Below are 18,303 nucleotides of genomic sequence, written 5' to 3' on the forward strand. Positions count from 1 at the left end.
GGGGTGTCCCCCTGCATGTCTGCTGCCAAGCCCCGGTGGCGAGCCAGCAAGCGAAGGGAGGAGAACCTTGTGAGGGAGCAAATCATACCAGGGGGAAAAACCTTGCATGGAGGGGAAACCTGGCAAGGAAGGAAAATCTTGCAAGAAGGAAAACCTTACAAGGAGGAAAACCTTTCATGGAGGGAAAACCTGGCAAGGAGGAAAAAACTTGCATGGAGGAGAAACCTGGCAAGGAACAAAACCTTGTGAGGAGGAAAAACCTGGCAAGGAACAAAACCCTGCGAGGAGGAAAAACCTTGCAAGGAGGAAAACCTTGCACCGAGGAAACCTGGCAAGGAGGAAAAAACTTGCATGGAGGAGAAACCTGGCATGGAGGAGATACCTTGCATGGAGGAAAAATGTGGCAAAGAAGGAAACCTTGTGAGGAGGAAAAGCCTTGCATGGAGGAAAAACCTTGCAAGGAGGAGAAACCTTGCATGGAGGAGAAACCTGGCAAGGAACGAAATCTTGCGAGAAGGAAAAACATGGCAAGGAGGAAAAAACTTGCATGGAGGAAAAACCTGGCAAGGAAGGAAACCTGGCAAGGAGGAAAAACCTGGCAAGGAGGAAAAACCTGGCAAGGAAGGAAACCTGGCAAGGAAGGAAAAACCTTGCAAGAAGTAAAATCTTGCATGGAGGAAAACCTTAGGAGGAGGAAAACCCTGCGAGGAGGAAAAACTTGCATGGAGGAAAACCTTGAAAAGAGGAAAAACCTTGTGTGGAGGAAAAGCTTGGCAAGAAATGAAACATCGCAAGGAGGAAAAACCTTGCAAGAAGGAAAGCCTTGCAAGGAGGCAAACCTTGTGATGAGGAAAACCTTGTGATGAGGAAAACCCTGGCAAGGAGGAAAAACCTTACCAAGAGGAAAAACCTGGTAAGGAGGAAAACCTTACCAAGAGGAAAAACCTTGCATGGAGGAAAACCTTGTGATGAGGAAAACCTTGCATGGAGGAAAATCTTCCAAGGAGGAAAAACCTGGCAAGGAAGGCAACCTTTCAAGGAGGAAAAACCTTGCATGGAGGAAAACCTGGCGAGGAGGAAAACCTGCTATCGGCCAGACAAGGTGTGCCAGTGGCAGGGTGGTGGCAGCTCCCAGCTCAGCACCCTGCACTCAGCACGGCCACATCCTTCCCAGCACAGAGCCTGGCATCGTTTGCCTTCGCCGAGGTTAATTGGGTTAGCGCACGGCTAAAGGGCGTAGCTTGTCCGGGTGCCTGCTCCCTAATGAGCATCTCATTTGAATCTATGCAAAATAGCAGGGAGCATGGAGACATGCTAATTAAAGCGATTTCTGTTCCCTAATTAAGCAGCAATTCTCCACCCCAAGAGGGTATTCTCATGCAAATTTGGATTTGGAGGGGAGAGAAACATCCTGAAAATTTACAGGGGGGGGTCACGGTTTGGCAGCATCCCTGCGCTGCGAAGGACCATCGTTATAATCTTAATTTTAATTATTTTTACCCCCAAAAGCCATTGCACTCCTGCGCTGGGGGAGAGCCTCAAGTCCTTGGCCTCTCTGCCAGCCACCACATATCAAGTGTTTTCACTTTTTCGTTTTGTTTTGGGGCGTTTTCTGTGGATTATGGGATTTGTAATCCGCCCAGGACTTTTCTAGTTTTTGTTTTCTTTATTTTTTTCCCCCTTTTACACTTGTGGAAATAATGACGTCCTCCAGGAAACCTCCTGAGGGATAAAATTAGGGCTGGTAAACACAGGGTAGTGCAGCCCATCGGTTTTGCAGGTCTGCCTGAAAACCAAGAAACTTTGTTCCAAGGTGTTGTTTTTGTTTTTGTTTTTGTTTTTGTTTTTGTTTTTGTTTTTGTTTTTGTTTTTGTTTTTGTTTTTGTTTTTGTTTTTGTTTTTGTTTTTGTTTTTGTTTTTGTTTTTAATTAAAAAAAGCAGATTTCTCTTTTATTTTTAAACACAGGAGCTGTGTCTCTGTCCCGCCTGCTCCACGTGCTGCTCAAGCTGTTCCACACAAAACCTTCCTCTGGATAAATCCCCTTCCAGTTCAACCACCACGTGCAGATGCAACCAAAATTTCATAAATTCAAAATAATATTTAAAAAACCGAGGCATTCCGGGCGTGTTTGGGGCTTTTTGGAAAGGGCCAAGGGTTTGGCTGCAGGATGAAGCTGTAATACGCCGGTTCACCGTTTTTAATCCCGCAGATTAGGTCTAATGCCGCGCAATTTAGCAAGCTGTTAATATTAAATTACGCTGCAAATGACGGGAGCTTCCCCGACGCTTAACGTGCTCGCGCTGCGGTTTGCAGCTGGATGCTGTCCAAGCCCCAGTAAAGCCCCACTTGCTGCTGGTTTTCAGCCCCGTCTCACTGGAGCAGGGTTTTCTCGGTGGTGTTAGCGGGTGGGAAATCAGGCACGGAGCATGCGCGCAGCGTGCAGGATTGTTTCCAGCCTGCTGGAAAAAACGCTGGAGCCGCTCTCCTGCTCCCTCGCTCCTGCGACGCTTCAGCTTTACGACCGGCTGCAGGAGATGCAGCGCTCTGCTGGCAACCCCGGCTCTGCACCGGGTTTTAAAAGGGTTGGGAACACCTCGGTGCAAGAGTAAAGGGTTTACAACAGGTACCGCAGGCCTGCCGGTGTCTAAATGAGCGGCCCGGGCGCTGCAACCACCTTTGCATGAGGGGAGGGTTGCACAGTGCACGACCCTCAGGAGCATGCGAGCAAGCAGCCTGTCCGTGGTGCACAGTTGCAAGGGTACACGGTTCGAGGGTTCACCATTGCAATGGTGCACAGTTGCAGGGGTGGGCTGTTGCAGGGGTACACAGTTGCTGGGTCCAGTGTCGTGGGGGTGCACAGGCACACCATTGCAGGGGTGCATGGTTGCAGAGGTCCACCATTGCAGGGGTGCTGGTGTACGCTGTTGCAGGGGTGATGGTTGCACGGTACACCGTTGTGGGGGTGTCACTGTTTCAAGGAGACACGGTTGCAAGGGTACACGTTGCAGCAGCATGCAGTTGCAGGGCTGTATGGTTGCAGGAGTACACTGTTGCAAGGGTGCAGAGTTGTAGGGTTGCAGGGGGAACATCATTGCAGGGGTGATGGTTGCAGGGTACACCGTTGCAGGGGTACACTGTTGCGAGGGTGCATGGTTGCAGGGGCATGAGGGTGCATGGTTGCAGGGGCACAGAGTTGCACAGGTGCATGGGTGCGTGGTTGCATGGCTACACAGTTGCAGGGACGCATGGTTGTACAGGCACATGTTGCATGGTTGCACAGTTGCAGGGGCACAGGGGTACATGGTTGCAGGGGTACACAGTTCGGGCACATGGTCGCACAGTTGCAGAGGTGCATGGGCACACAGTTGCAGGGGTGCACGGTCGCAGGGGTGCAGGGGTGCACGGTCGCAGGGGTGCAGGAGTGCACATGTGCAGGAGTGCCGGGGCACACAGTTGCAGGGGTACACGGTTGCAGGGTTGCAGGGTTGCAAGGATGCATTGGCACACAGTTGCAGGGGTGCACGGTTGCAGGGGTGCAAGGATGCATGGGCACACAGTTGCAGGGGTGCACAGCACATGGTCACATGGTTGCAGGGGTGCATGGGCACACAGTTGCATGGCCACACGGTCGCATGGTTGCAGGGGTGCATGGGCACACAGTTGCAGGGGTGCATGGTCGCAGGGGTGCACATGTGCAGGAGTGCCGGGGCACACAGTTGCAGGGGTACACGGTTGCAGGGTTGCATGGTTGCAAGGATGCATTGGCACACCGTTGCAGGGGTGCACAGCACACGGTCACACAGTTGCAGGGCCACACGGTCACACAGTTGCAGGGGTGCATGGGCACACAGTTGCAGGGGTGCATGGGCACACAGTTGCACGGCCACACGGTCGCATGGTTGCAGGGGTGCACGGGCACACAGTTGCAGGGGTGCAGGGATGCATGGGTACACAGTTGCAGCGGTGCACGGTTGCGCGGTTGCACGGCTGCAAGGCTGCAAGCGCCCTCCGCGTGGGACGCGGAGCCCCGCGGCGGCGCGGGCGCCCCCGCACCCCCTCTCCCTTAAAGGGCCCGCAGCCCCGGGGCTGCGCGGAGGGCACCGTAGGGGACCGGGCCGCGCTTCCCCCCCGCCGTGTGTCGTGCCCCCCGCCTCCCCCGCCGGCCCGGTGCCGCGCCGGGCGGCCGCACCCCCCCGCCCGTTGGTACGCTCCGGGGGCGGGGCGGGGCGGAGGTGCCGCGGCCGCCTCCGGCACGGGGCGCCGGTGGAGCGGGGCGGGGAGCGGGGATAAGCGGCGCGGCCGGGCGGCGTTGGATGGAGGCTCCCGTCCGCCGGGTCGCCCGCCCCAGCCTGGAATGTCCTGGGGAGCCGCCGCCGAGCGGGACCGGCACCGGGACCAGGGAGGGGGCGCGGCGGCTGCCCGGAGGTAACGCGTCCCGCCGCCCCGCCGCGCTGAGGGGGACGCGGCCGCAGGTGGCGGCGGCTCGGCTCGGCCCGGCGGCTCCTGTCAGCCCCGGCCCGCTCCTGCCGGCGGCAGCGGCTGAAGGGGGGGTGCTGGGGGGGGCCGCTCGCGCGGGGGGCCCTCTCCTGACGGGGGCCGGCTCCTGGGGGGGGTCCCCTCCTGGGGGGGCGTCCCTGGGGCGGCTCCTGAGGGGTCCCTGCCTAAGGGGGTTCCCCCCGGGGCGGCTTTTGAGGGGGGGTCTCCTGCTGACGGGGGTCCCCGGGGTGGCTCCTGAAGGGGGGTCCCTTCCTAAGCGGGTCCCCAGGGCCGGCTCTTGAGGGGTCCCGCTCCTGAAGGGGGTCCCCGGAGCGGCTTCTGAGGGGGGTCTCCTCCTGAGGGGTGGTTCCCCGGGGCGGCGGGCGGGCAGCCCCCCGTGTGCCGGAGCCGGGCGCGGCCGAGGGGCCCGGGCCGGGCCGGGGCTGTTCTGGTGCCCCCGGTGCGGGGCTGGGCGGGGGGAGCCGGGGGGCGCCCGGGTGAGGAGGGGGTGGTGGGGGGGAAGAGACCCCCTGAGCGCAGTTTCAGCGCTCTGCCCCCAGCCTGTGGCTGATGTACCGTCATACTGCCCAGTGAAAGTCCCCCAGGCTGTATTTGTCATTAAAACGCTGCTCCGTCTGAAGGCGCTGCGGCGGGGGATGGACTTGGGGTCGTGTCTTGCCTCTTAACCGCCTTAAAATTGATAATCTCGGTGCTTGGTTTTAATCCGCAAGGTCACTTTCTCTGTGATTAGAGCGGTGGAAAGTCAGCCCCTAAAGCGAGAGGTGGTGTGTGATGCCTGGGGACTCCAGCCGTAAAGCATAGTGACATCTTAACTCTGTTTATTTTATTTTTTTTTTCTCATTATGACACCTCCATCCTTAAAGCTGTCAGATTCTTGCTTTTTAAATGGCTTTTGCTTGCCTTTGTCTGTCTCTTTGCCAGAAAAAAAAGAAATAATTATACAGTTGCTGACTTTTAATGAAGGAACTTTCCAGTCGACTATTGCATGTTTTCAATACTGATGTTTTCAAACCAAAAGGGAAATGTTTTTCAGACGTGACACACAACTTTCAACTGTTAGGCAGAAAACAGGCGATGTTTATTTTGCCCCTGCCTCATAACTTTTTAAAGGATTGGCGAATGGGTAAATGTGATGGCTTTATGTAGGTTTGTGTGTGGTGGTTTGTTTTTTTTTTTTTTTTACTGCTTTCCCCGAATGATTTGCTGGGTCTATGTGCTCAGAGGTTTCTGAGAAGGAGTAGCTGCGCCGAGCCTGCGGCTGTAAAACTGTCAGCTCTGAAGGGGTGTTTACTCAGTGAGTTGTATCTTTCACACATGCACCAGAAATACAATTTACTAACCCAAACACCAGGGTTGTCACTCCACAGCCACTGGTCACTGAGGTTACTGGCAGTGCATAAACTTTTATTCTTCTGGGATTTTGTTTGTGGCCCAGTGTCTTCTTGGAACAAAGCAGGTAATCCTGTTGTGCCGGTGCTTAAAGCCAAGCTGTGTGGAGCCGGTTTGCTTTTCTGCTCATCTCCCACAGCTTTCGTGTTTTGACAGTTGCGATTTATGTGATGTACTGCCTGCCTCTAACTTCTTTAAGGAGAGAGAGCGCTTTTGTAATAGCGGTTGCTGAGGGCAGCAGCCCACTCCTTCATGTCACTATATTCCAAAAATTCTCCGCTCAAGTAGCGGTGAAGGTTTCATGGCATGATTTCTTAATGCTTTTCTGTTAAACCTGACATATACCCTAATTACAACCAGCGTGCTTTTGTTCTACCAAACTAAACTAGGCAGTGAGCGCTGCTTGCGTGATTCAAATGCATCTAAACCAAACCCTACTTCTTAAAAATGGTTACAAGCCTGTCCTCTGGGGAGGGGTTGATAATGGAGTGCTGCTCCATTTAAAAAGAAATAATTTTTTTTTCCTGTAATCCCCTCCCCAAAACAAGAGGGAAGTTTTTGACTAGTTCAGTCTACATCCTAGAAAAATCTTCAGGCTTGCGAAGCAGCCACAGAAACCCACGACTGTTGCTCAGATCTGTTTGGTTATGTAAGGCTAGACTTGCAGATAGAAATACTGAGACAGGATCTACTGGATTACCTGCCAGCTTCATGTTAAAAGGGTTTTTTTTTTTTTTATCTCCTCCAAGGGGCAGGAAGTAAAATGGGAACAGCTCTAGTGGCGAGGGATTAGTAATTCACCCAAGGATGAGCGCGGTAGCTTTGTCGCTTGGATTAATGCGATTTACACCCTTAAGCTGCCCCAAGCACTTGTAAACAGCCGTGCCCGTGCGTGCAAGGTGAAGCACAGGCAGGCTAGGAGGCTGCTCCCGCCTTGGCAAGCAATAATGCACCACGCAAAGCAGCTGGGAGGGTTTATCTTGGTTATTTTTCACCCTCTTGCGGGTGCCAGGGTTTGGTAGGACACCAGCTCTACCTGGTGCTCTCCAGCCTTTGCCTGCCAGCCCTTTTGGGTGCTGGTGGGTGGCGCTTGGGCGAGGACGCCTGTGTGCTCCCTCTGTCGGCATGCTGGCCAGCCTGGCTGGGATGCACTGGTACTAAACTCTGTGTTTCTTACCTCAGGACTTGTGTGGGGGCCCTGGCAGAAACCAACAAAAAACCCAGACACGTAAGGAGAGGCCTGACTCTGCTATGGGGGCAAACCCCACCAGTGCTTTCATTATCTCAAGGTGTGCTGTAAGCCTATAAACTGAGGCTCATGCTTACTTTGGCTCACTGGTGTGCCAGAGGAATAAGGCAGCTGTGCTCCAACTTCAGGTGATGTCACTTGAGGATTTTAACTGTCAGAGCTTAAAAATACACTGACTTGTTTAAAGACTGCTTCTGCAGATGTGGAAATTGTGAAGCAAAGCAATTGATTTGCTCACGTGAGCGCACAGCCATGCTGGTGTTCGTCATCTCATAAATCCTCCTCTGTGTATCCCCGAGCAGACCTGCTTTGCCTAATGAAGGCCTTGGTCATACTGACACCACTGAAATTAATTTAGTGGCTGCTTGAGATAAGACGCTACCACTAAGTGTTAAGTCTAGCAAAGCTTCAGCTGCAGCAGCAAGAAAACTTAACTGGGAAGCATGTGATGATTAAACCATCTTGGGAATAAAGCTGTTTTCTGAACCAGTGCCTGACACAATCTGCATGTAGCTTGCTGCGTGGTACAGTTGTGCAGCACCTTCTCCCGGTGTGCCTCTTCACCTGGCTAGTAGCATTGTTGATGTGACTGAACGTGTAAAGGACCAGCTGCTTTAATTCCAGCTTCCCTGGGAAGTTGTTTGCAGGGCTGGGTGTGAGGAGCAGCAGGTTGCAGGCTGATAGCTCTGGGTCTTTGTATGTGCACATCCATCTTCTCTCTGCTGCCAAATGAGCTTTATGCGAAAGGTTTGCATCAGTAGCGTGAGCTATTTCTAATTCTGTATGTGAAAAGGCATTGAACTTCACCTAGCTTTCCTGTACCTTCCACCAAACTCGCTCTTCACGCTTTCTCTAAGAGTTCTTTTACTGCAGTGCCTTTTAGGCTGCACAGGAAAACCACCAACTCTTCATTTTCCTTATTTCCGTGCCTACAGATGTGAATCTTGAGGGTTTTGTTGTTGGTTTTTTTTTTTAATGCAATGCTCTGTTCCTGCATAGTTGTGTTGGCATGCAAACACATGCAAAATGACATGAAAATGCGGTGTATTTGCTGGTGAACTTGGTTCCAGCGAGGCTTTGAAATCTTTAGCTTAGCGCGAGAAGCCCTGAGACGGAGCCAGTCTTCACCCACAAGCCTGTTGAGATCTGGTATTTCAGGTAGCATTTTATATGGAATCGCTTTAATTGGCGTGCTGCACGCAGCTCAGGAACCTGCCTGACGTCTTTTGTTAGGCAACATCTAATTTGTATGAATTAATTGATACTGTAAACTTGACCTTTATGTGTAGAGTCAGTTTTTTGACTGCTGCTTTGCTTATGATCTGTTGACTAGCGAGTGGCTCCCTTAGCTGAGTCATGCCGCTTTCCTGCTCGCTGCAATGTTTTTCTGTCAGTTTTCTCATTTTCCTCAGTGTTTCAGTGGGCCAGGGAACTTCTGAGCTGATTCCTGGCTGCAGCTGGGGTGAGGCTGATCAAAAATGCTGGCTTATGTAGCTTAAAAATCTTGTTAAAGGCTTCAAATCCTGTATCAAGCAGACTTGGTCAAATTGCCTCCTGAAGTGGGAATTTCCAGCCTCTCTTGCAATCCGGACTCTTAAAGCTGGTACATGGGAACCAAACTTGTTCTCTGTACGCTTTTTTTTGCAGTTTTGATCTAGTTTAACAGGTGAGCTGGTACAAGGCCTGTTCTCCGAGTGTGTTGTCTTTCCTACTGGCTTAGTGCTCTCCTGGTGGCCTCCCTGAGCAAGCCCTGGTATTTGTGTCCCCTTCTCCCAAATAATTCACTCTGGGATAGCATTTGTCCTTGGCAAATTCAGCAAAAACCTCTTTGCTGTATTACTTTAGCTAATGAGAGGTCTCCAGCTACTGTGTCCCAGGAGTTTTTAGACTAGTTTCCTCTCTGTGTGTGTATGTGTATATGTATATATTTTTTTAGGTTTTTCTTTCTCAGCTTACTGTTCTTCTAGTAACATCCTTTGTAGATGGCTCAGTCCAGCTTCCAGGGCTGACTGTGTCATAGTTTTCCACTTAATTTCCCCAGCTTGTTTCTCCCTTTCCGGTGCGGATGATGATTCTCCAGTGACAGTTATCACTTTAGGGTAAACTGCTTGTTCAGCCTTACTAGGGATTGAGATTTGTGCATCCATACCACCTGTCTTTTCCATTAAGCCCCTGCTTGCTCTTTCTACGTGAGAAATATCTCCTGTCTTTCAACAGAAGGGAAAATAATCATGCAAGGTGGGTTGTTTTCCCGCTTCCCATACCTACAAGATGTCTTGGAGCTTTTCTGGCCAGGTGGGATGCTATTTTTTTTTCTTTTTTCTTTTCTCCCCCACCCCCCCCCCCCAGCTCCTTGGGCGCCGTTTCACATTACAACTCAGTCAGAGGACTCGCTGCTGCAGGAGGTGGCAGGTACATTCCTGCCTCTTCCCTACTGTGGGAATCCAGTGCTGGAGCAGCTGCAGGGGAGTGACTCCAGCTAACCCTTCCAGATAAAAAAAAAAAAAAAACAACAACAAAAAAAAAACAAACCCAAATCAACAAGCCCCAAACTCTCCGCTGGATCTTGCCCCACAGTTACAGAGTTGCTAAATCTTCCACTTCGATGACTGGGGAGGCCTCTGGGGGCTAGAGGGGTGCTGGGGGGGGGGAATGGCCCCTTTTGGCAGCAGCTGGCTTTTAAATTGGCTTAGCTGTCTCATAAAACCGCATTCTCCGTGCTGTGGCTGAGCCAAGAGCTGGTTGCCTGGGGTGGGGTGGGGGGCTGTCTTGCTGTTCCCCCCCACCTCCATCTCCTGCTCCCTGCCAGAAATGCCCGATTAAACCAGTTCAACTCACTAAAACGACAGGGGGGAGGAAAAAAAGCCCCCCCCCCCCCCGAACATAATCCCCGGAAACCCAGAGCGAGGTAAGCCAGCTTGGTTGGAATATTTTCTTCCAGCTTGGCAGCTGGGGGTAGTGCCAGAAGCAGCAGGAGAGAGCGAGGGAGTCGGGGGGGGGGGGGGGATTGGGAGACCATCCCTTTTGGCAGCGGCCAGCTTTTGCCTTAGCTGTAAGGTGAAACCGCACCCTTGGCCTCACCTGTCTGTCTGATCATGCCTTTGATTTATACCCTGGGTTTTGCTGTTTAGTTTTCCCTGCAGACTTCAACCATTGTATCTGATAATGAACCGAGTGGTTGAGCCTTATTTGTTTAATTCAAAGACAAGTTTAATATTTCCTACCTCGCAGTTGTACAAAGTCTGCCTGCCTTGTAGACCTTGGTTTTCCTCACGGTGAGCCTGTAAAATGCCAAAGAGCGCCAGACAAAGGGGAAAAAACGCTTGTGCTGTGAGCAGTCCCCCGTTGAAAAATGGGCTCTGAAGGAGAAGGGCAAAGGGGCTGGGTGCCGCTGGTTTACATTTCTGGGGTGTTTTGTCTTTGCAGAGGTAGCTGTGGGTTGTTGCCTGCAAAGCACACCCTGCCAGCTTGCTCCACCTCACCTTCTGCGTGCCGGTGGGACCCCTGCATTGTGGGCTGCCAGCTCCAGTCAGAGGTGAGCTGTGGGGATCTGCTGTGCCCCCCTTAATCTCGGGCGAAGAACGTTCCTGAATGCCTCTGTAATCGTTCTGCATCATCTGCTAAAGCACTGAAGGTCAAACAGATGCTGGACATCTTCATGGAGAGCATTGTTGTGTTTCGTGTAGGTGCTTTGTGCCAGAGCAGCAGCCCGCTCTAGCTGGAGATGCCCTTGTTCCTGCAAGGGAATGGTACTGGGACTTTTCCTTTCCTGGTCCTCGCAGAGCGAAACAAACCATTTATCTAGCTAAAAGGCCTCAATTTCAATTATCTTTAAAGAAATCATGTTTTTTTACATGCCGGTTCAGGAGGTAACCCCCAGGTGACCATTCCTCTTGTGAGGACGAGTCCCGTCGGGAGAGCTGCAGCAAGGGAAGAGGATGATTCTTCTGAGGTGAAATTCCCTACTCGCTTCCACATTGATCCAAGCTAGCTTTTCCCAAGTAAAGTTACTTTGATCAGGTGGTGTTTTCTCAGTTTTTAATTTCCTTTTATTTTTTCCTTCTTGTTTGCTAAGAGATGATAGATCAGCCCAAATAAGGGTATGAGAAAGGCTGGTGATTTTCAGGAGGATCCAGAGACAGTCAGTGCAAGACATGTTGCCTTTATCTTGGAGATCAGGAGATTCCTTTGCAGTGATGGATTAATCCACTCTTCAGTGAATAATATAACTGAGAACAAGTAGGAGCCAGCGCTCCAAACAGATGACTTGTTTAATAAGTGTATGCTTGTCATCCCCGCCTCCCCCTCTGAAAAGCTTCTTTCTTCACCATTTCATTCAGCCTGCCTGCTGAAATCTTACAGCCACCTGCGTATGTGCCAGCCCCCCCGTACCAAAGGAGGGTTGAGGATGGGGCTGTGCCAAAGGCCTCTGGTCCCAGGTGGATGAAAAGATAAACGGCAGCTCCACCAAGCCAGGGGGAGGCTCAGGTTGGAGAGAGGGTGCCTGTGGGCTGCTCTGGCCGTGACATCAACTGGCTGCATGTAGTTCTTAGCCTAATGAGCAGTGTTGATGCTGGCGTCTGCCAAGGGGTGACCTTGCAGTGCTCTGGTCCCTTGGCTACAACAGCTGTCCCCCAACAGAAGGCAAAGCACTCTGCACCCTGGGAAAAAGTTGTACATAGGAGCTTGAAAATTGGCTTGAAAATTGAGGCTGGGGGAAATGAACTTGTTGGGGACAAGGAGATGGCAATGGGTGGCTTAGATGTGGAAATAACGATGTTTGGGAAGATGGTTCTTCAGTGGTGCTGGGGTGGATCTGCCTGCCCGCCCAGCTGGTACCTCATCTACAGCTCCACAGCCTTTTGAGCTGCTCAGGGTTGTTCTGGAGCCGCATGCTGAAGATACTCTCCCAGTGACATGTGGGTCGTTCTTGTGCATCCAGTGGGTTACGAGGCTGGGAAGGGAGCTGTGCGACTTTACCAGTGGAATTCATGTAGCTAAATCTATTATTATCCTTATGGATATAGTGGAATAACTCTCTGGCAGCTCACAAGCTGTGTGTCTTGTCGCTGTAACATCTTGGAACACGTCAGGGGTAGGTCCTGCTGATAGTTAGATGTCTGGGTGGGTCTTTGCTCTGCTCAGGACCCCCCAGGTCTGTTGTGGTCTGCCTGGCAAAAGCTCTGATAGCTCAAGGTCAAGTTGGTGAAACTCACCAGCTTTGGCTTCCCTTCTTTCTTGAGAGCTGGTATTCTTGCACTGATGACCCACTTGGGGTGGGGGATCAGTAGTTAGAGCTTTCAGCTGTATTTTGGAGAACTTCAGTGCTGTGTGGGGCAAAGATAAGATCTTTAAAACAGCATTTCCCCCTTTAGAGGATGGGTTTTGCTGGTGTTGGCTGAGTGTGATTTCTGGTAGCTGAAGAGTGCTGCTGTGTAATGTTCCAACTCCATGTAGATTAAATGTATTGCGGAGTCAAACTAAACAATAGCATGTGGTTTTCCTTTGTTCCCCCCCCCCCCCCCCCCCCTTCCCCACAATAAGAGTTCACAAAAGTTCCAGAATTATGGCTATATGCTGGAGCGTAGGCTCGGATTTTCATAAAGCTTGCTGAGGGCTGTTAACTTCTGAGGAACTATTTCACGTTTGCAATAGCTTCAGGAAATCTCTTTGTTTTTCAAGAGCCTTTTCAGAAGGTGCCTTTTGGTGTAGCGCTTGGATACCTGCTGCCTAAATACTTTGCAGTGACAGTATATCACAGCTTGATGGAGATTCGAGTCTCCTCTAATAAAGTGCAAGCTCAGGAGGAAAACCCTGAGGGTTTTTTGGAACAGAAGATGTTTTCTGTTCCTGCCACTAATCTTTGTTGCAGAATGAAATAGGAATGTATCCTTTAAATCTTTGTCAGGGTGTAGAAGGAAGCTGGCAACGGATGTAATCAAAAATGTTATTATCAAAACTCTCTAAATATGTTGAAATTTCAACCTTAATGATATGATTTTGAATTCAGCTATTCAGACTGAGGCATTCTTTTTTTGGGTGCAGATTGCACTTCCAAATTGCTGTGCGAGCCGAGATCAATCAGAGGAGTCTAGGAATGGTGGATGCTGAAGTTACAGTCTGCAGCTGTGTGGCTTGAGTCTCTTCAGCTCTGTGAATTGTCACAGGAACAGATCTCAAATGAGTTGGGTGGTAGCACTGAGGCACGGTTTCGTAGATTATGGGCTTTTGAGCTCAGCATTTAAAAAATAGTCTGATTTCGAGTCAGGTTTTTTTCTAAACTAGTGCGTTTGTCATTGCTCGTGTGTAAGCTACACGCATGGAAAAAGTAAGTATATTCAGAGGTTTTCTGAAGCAGCTCTTACTGGTTCCAGTAAAGCAGGATCTGGCGCCGCTTCATTATATGTGCAGCGGCAAAGACCCTAAACTGCCTCCTTGGTATGACAGGAGACTGAAAGTTTTTAGCCGCCTTCTTGTTGGTTGGAATAAGGGACCTTCAAGTCACCTTCACCCTTCCGACCCCTCTTCCTCGAGACTGCAGGTTGAGGATGTAAAAGAAACTGAAGTCCTTCTCCGAGCCAAAGGTGTGAAGCTGTTTATTTTCACTCTGGAAGCATATATATTGCAGGAGGCAGATGCTAGCCTGCTTAACCTAAGCATTCACTACTTATCTGGGGTCTGGCAGGCATACAAGTGTTGTCCCTTCTAATCCCCCAATATTAAAAAGTCCAGGCACCTTTCGCTGGCTGAGTCCAAGATTGTTGGCTTCTCTTTGTGTGTTTTTTAGAGCAGAAAAAGAAACATTTGCTTTCTTTGCCAAGTTTAAATGAAGACTAATGCTGTGGTGCTGCTTAATCTTGTTTTTCTTGCTATCTGATGGATGCTAACGTGGGATGGAATCAGTCCCGGCAGCCGGTTATCTTTGCAGGGCCCCTGTGTGTTGCTGAGCTTGGCATTAAAGTCTTGCGGGGGAGCTGACTTGCTACGAAGAGTCTCGAACCTTTTTCCTACATCCTGAGGCCACAGCAGCGGTGTCCCATCTTCGTTTGGGAAGGTGTCTCCTGGAATTACCAGTCTGCTGTTGGACATCCAAACAGAAGTCCTGTTCAGCAAAGTAGGATGTGTCTGTGCGGGTGAAAACAGGGCGCAGTCAGGTTAACCTGGTACAAAAATTCTCCCTGGTACCTGTGATGAAACTTAACTACTTTCCTATCAGTTGCTCATGTCTGAACTAGTTCTGCTGGTAGCAGCTGCCATCACCCTAATTTACGGGAAGAGATTTGGGCTCTGACTCATGAACTGCCACTGTTTGATGCTGGTGCCCCCGACTGCCCCTCCGTTCGGGGCTGGGGTCCCTGCCTCTAGCAGGGGTGAGCCAGTGGCGCAGTGTTGACTCGGAGCTCAGCTGCAGTGGGTGAAGCAGCAGAGCTGGAGAAGCTGAATCCTCAGGCTACGGTTTCATGATCGCTGCTGCCTCCTTTCCCTGGTCCAGCTTGGCTCTGCTGGCACAAGAAGGGAGCGGGAAGCTATGGCCGGTGCTTGGTTCTGCAGCGCTGCTGAGCAAATCTAACCCAAAGCCCCCCCCCTCCTTCCCCCGTGTTCTGCTATTCCTCACCTCACATGGGAGCCAAGTCAGTTTGTGTAGCAAACCTGGCCTGAGCAACATGACTCTTTAATTTTATTTTTTCCCCCTTTCCCTGCCTAGCTATTGCAGAGACAGCTTTTATCTGGGCCTGAGGCTAACGGGATTGTTTTTGCTAGAGGAATATTGTCAGTTGTGTCGGGATTCCTTCCCTCTAGGTTAAGAAGCTCAGAAATGTGTTTTTCCTGGAGAGTTCGGACTTCAATTTTGAAACCAGGTTTGATCTGTGGAGCATGGGGGAAGGGAGGGGAGGAGAGCAGTAAAACCGAATTACCCGGTTAGCTTACTGTAACACTGAAGGATGAATTGTTCGAAGGCTTGTTTTAATCGGGGGGGGGGGGGGGGGGGGGGGAGAAAGGATGGACTCTTTCCTGCTTTATTCCTCAGCTGTCACTGGTTAGCCGGTTTGCTTTTTAATAACCATTGTTCTCCTGCCTATTTACCCTGGAGACTGGGTTCAGCGGCAGTGTGTTGGCATTGCATGTGACAGTGTGTGGACTACTGTAAAAGGAGGGGAGGCGGCAATTTCAAGTGGAGGACAGCAATTTTGTGGAGCAAACAGTTAAAATGGAGCTGTTGCTCCGTTTTGTGCCCGATTTCAGCCGTCTGCAGGCACAGTGGATTCTAAAGGGTGACTTTACAACCGTGCTGTAACACACAGGCTTTGCTCTCCGGTTCCAGCGCGCCTCCCATATCCTGCAGCCATGAGTTCACAGGCTCCTAATTGCCTATGATGTAAGACAGCAGTAGATGAGGTTGCTATAAATTCTGGCTGCAGGTGTGGATTTAATAGTCATGCTTTCCTTTAAGGAATCACGGATAGCATGGATCCCTGCAAGTTGCAACAGACCGAGTTGGACTCGGGATAAGGCAGCTAGAAGAACCCTGGCTCTTGTGTCTTTTAGAGCTGTTGCTTGCTGGAGGCTGCCAATGGACGGTGTCAGTGTTCATCTAGAATCGCCTCGGGAATGAGCTCGGTGTCCTCTAACAAAGCTTGCCCATGGTTCCTCTTCTTTTCATCGACTTTCTCTCACATCAAAACCTATCAAGAGTGAGAGTGCTGCTGGAAGCAGACCTCTGGGCAGCGTGCGTGGACACGAGCTCCTTTGTCTGAGAGTCTGACAGGCTTTTTTCTGATGACCTGAGTGAGCCTGTGGTTCTAGTCCTTGGTTTTTTTGGTGTGGGTTTTTTTTTTAATCATGCTGGATTCTGGTTACAGGAACCATAGGGAGATTATAATCACAGGTGATCGTCCTTGACATGCAAAATTCAAACTTTTTGGAGGGGAAAAGACACACCCTGAGGCAGTACTGAAGCTTGCTGTGGTGTGTGCACCTGTAGGTTGGATAATTAGGGCAGCGAGTCCCCTAGCTCACTGGAGGAAAATAGGCATGTCTCACTTGGAGTTGGGTTTGGTGGGGGGTTTTTTCCTGTCTTTTGGCCACATTCTTGCAGTTCAGGGTTTATTAAAGACACTGGGGGTGGTGCTTTGCTACTTGCTTTGAGGCCTCATGCTGTTAAGAGTGCAAAGTTCCCTTTCATGGACATCCATTCCTAGCCCCTCCTTTGGGCTAGCACTCCAAGACTGCTTGGTGAGCTGAAACTGCTCCCTTGTCCAGGTGAAAACTCAACCTCATTTTTTTTTCTTTGGCTGAGTTTTCAGCTGGATCTGCCAGCAGATCTGACTCATGCGGTGGCCGCATGATCACTGGTGCAGATAGGAGGATGCAAGCCAGGTCCTGAAGGAAGGTGTTACTGCCCTCAGCAGCAGCCTGTCTTTAAATTGGCTGAAACTGGTTGCGAAATCTCGTTCTTGGTTTTAAATAATAAAAAAAAATAAATAAATCACTCGGTTGAAAAAGTAAACCCCCTTGCTCCGAGGATCAGGCCAGCTCTGTAGGAAGGAGCGGAGAGGGAGGCGTTTGCAGAAGGACCTTTCCAGACACAGTTGAAGGTGAGCAGAGCTGTCACTGGTGATGGCAAGGTGGCGAGGCAGAATCGGGACAGCTGGTGAGCTAGATACGGGGAAGAAAATGGGAGTATGAGGCAAAGTAGTGCCTAGTCAGGAGAGAGTGAGAGGGCTGGGGTCTTGGGGGGTCCCTGAAGAGCAAGGGGTGAGGATTTTGTATGTATTTCGTTTACAGTTCCTCTGATGGAACTGTTAGACTAATGATACCTTCAGATCCCTTGAGGTCTAAAAGCCCTTATTTAGGTATTTAAGCATAATTGCAGCCCAGCAGAACTGTATATTAGGCTAATGCTCTGTTCTTTTGCTTCCCCTGAGGCTAGAAGAGTCAGCAACCATACCCACTTCATTAGTGTGGCAGCAGGGGGACTGTCTCAGCTTTTTTTTCTGAAGTTAATAATGAAATTAACCTAATTGTTATGCCTGTTTGTGGATAAGAGTGCATGGCTTCTGTGATGATTTATTTTATTTTTTTTCCCCAATGTCTGTCTTGTTGTGACCGGTGCTGATACAGCAGGATGGGGATCCCAGGCCTCCCCAATCAGAGCACGTATGTGTGTCGATAGCAGACTAGTGACTCAGGAGTGTTTTTGACTGCGTGCTGCAGAGGCACAGTACACAAACTGTTAAATTTTTTCCCCTCTGCTCACAAATCCATTTCTTCAGTCAATGCCAAAGCATGCGTTCTTCTATCAAGACCATATGTATGCCAAGACCGAAGTTTTAAAGTCAAGGTGTTTTTGAAATACTGGAGTGCAAATTAAGTATCTGAGTAATCTTAACTGTCTTCTAAAAAAAAATTCTCTATCAGCCTCACATATAACTCAAAGGATTAATGGAAAGCTAAACTTTGATCAGAGTCCAACAGCTGATACCAACCATGAGACTTTCCAGGCCTGAAAGCAAAATAGAAAAAACCAGTGAACAACTAGGCAAAAGATCTGCTTCTCCATCTTTGAGGCAGGCCAATGTTTTGGTCATGGTTTTAGGCTAATACTTGTATTTTTTTTTTCCCCTCAGCTGCTTAATGTATCCTTGTGTCATTTTTGTCCTGTGACACTGGACCTTACCTGTGATAGAGTTTGAGTAAATTACAGGCGTTATTTAGGATTTTTTTTTACCGCTTTGGAAAAAGACACATATGCCTTACAAAGGCAGGCCATCAAGGCTTAAGGACCCCTGTCCTTGTCAGAACTCGGTTGCTGCCTCGTTTGCTCAGTGCTGTTTGTTCTTCCTGCCATCTGCCACCCTGAGCAAATACTCAGTCTCTATTTTAACAAAAATAATGTGCCGTTACAAACCATTGCACAATCGATAAGGTATTTTGGCCCCCAAAATTGCTCTTGGGATTCGTTACTGATTCATGGGGAGGTTTAAATCATGTGGAGCAACCATGGAGCTTCGTGCATGCTCATGCAAGGCTGCTTATAAAATCACATTACCAGAAAAGAGTAAAAATACCAGTTGAATAATTAATTGGGAATATCTGTAGGCAACACTTGGATGCTGGCTTAGCACTGATTGATTTGGATGCTGGGCAGGGGTATGGGCAGAATTTT

At 50.1% G+C, this 18,303-nt stretch overlaps 1 protein-coding gene across 1 annotated transcript in view; it reads left to right on the forward strand.

Annotated features, from left to right (window-relative positions):
• The first annotated feature begins 4,241 nt into the window (after positions 1–4,241).
• Positions 4,242–18,303, forward strand: part of CDON (cell adhesion associated, oncogene regulated) — a 54,845-nt gene continuing 40,783 nt past the window's right edge. Inside the window, exon 1 of the mRNA XM_055819393.1 lies at positions 4,242–4,426. The gene's annotated coding sequence lies outside the window, so the exon portion shown is untranslated. The remainder of the gene's footprint in view (positions 4,427–18,303) is intronic.

The sequence above is a fragment of the Falco peregrinus genome, chromosome 15 (genome assembly GCF_023634155.1).
Source record: "Falco peregrinus isolate bFalPer1 chromosome 15, bFalPer1.pri, whole genome shotgun sequence".
Classification (NCBI taxonomy): Eukaryota; Metazoa; Chordata; class Aves; order Falconiformes; family Falconidae; genus Falco; species Falco peregrinus.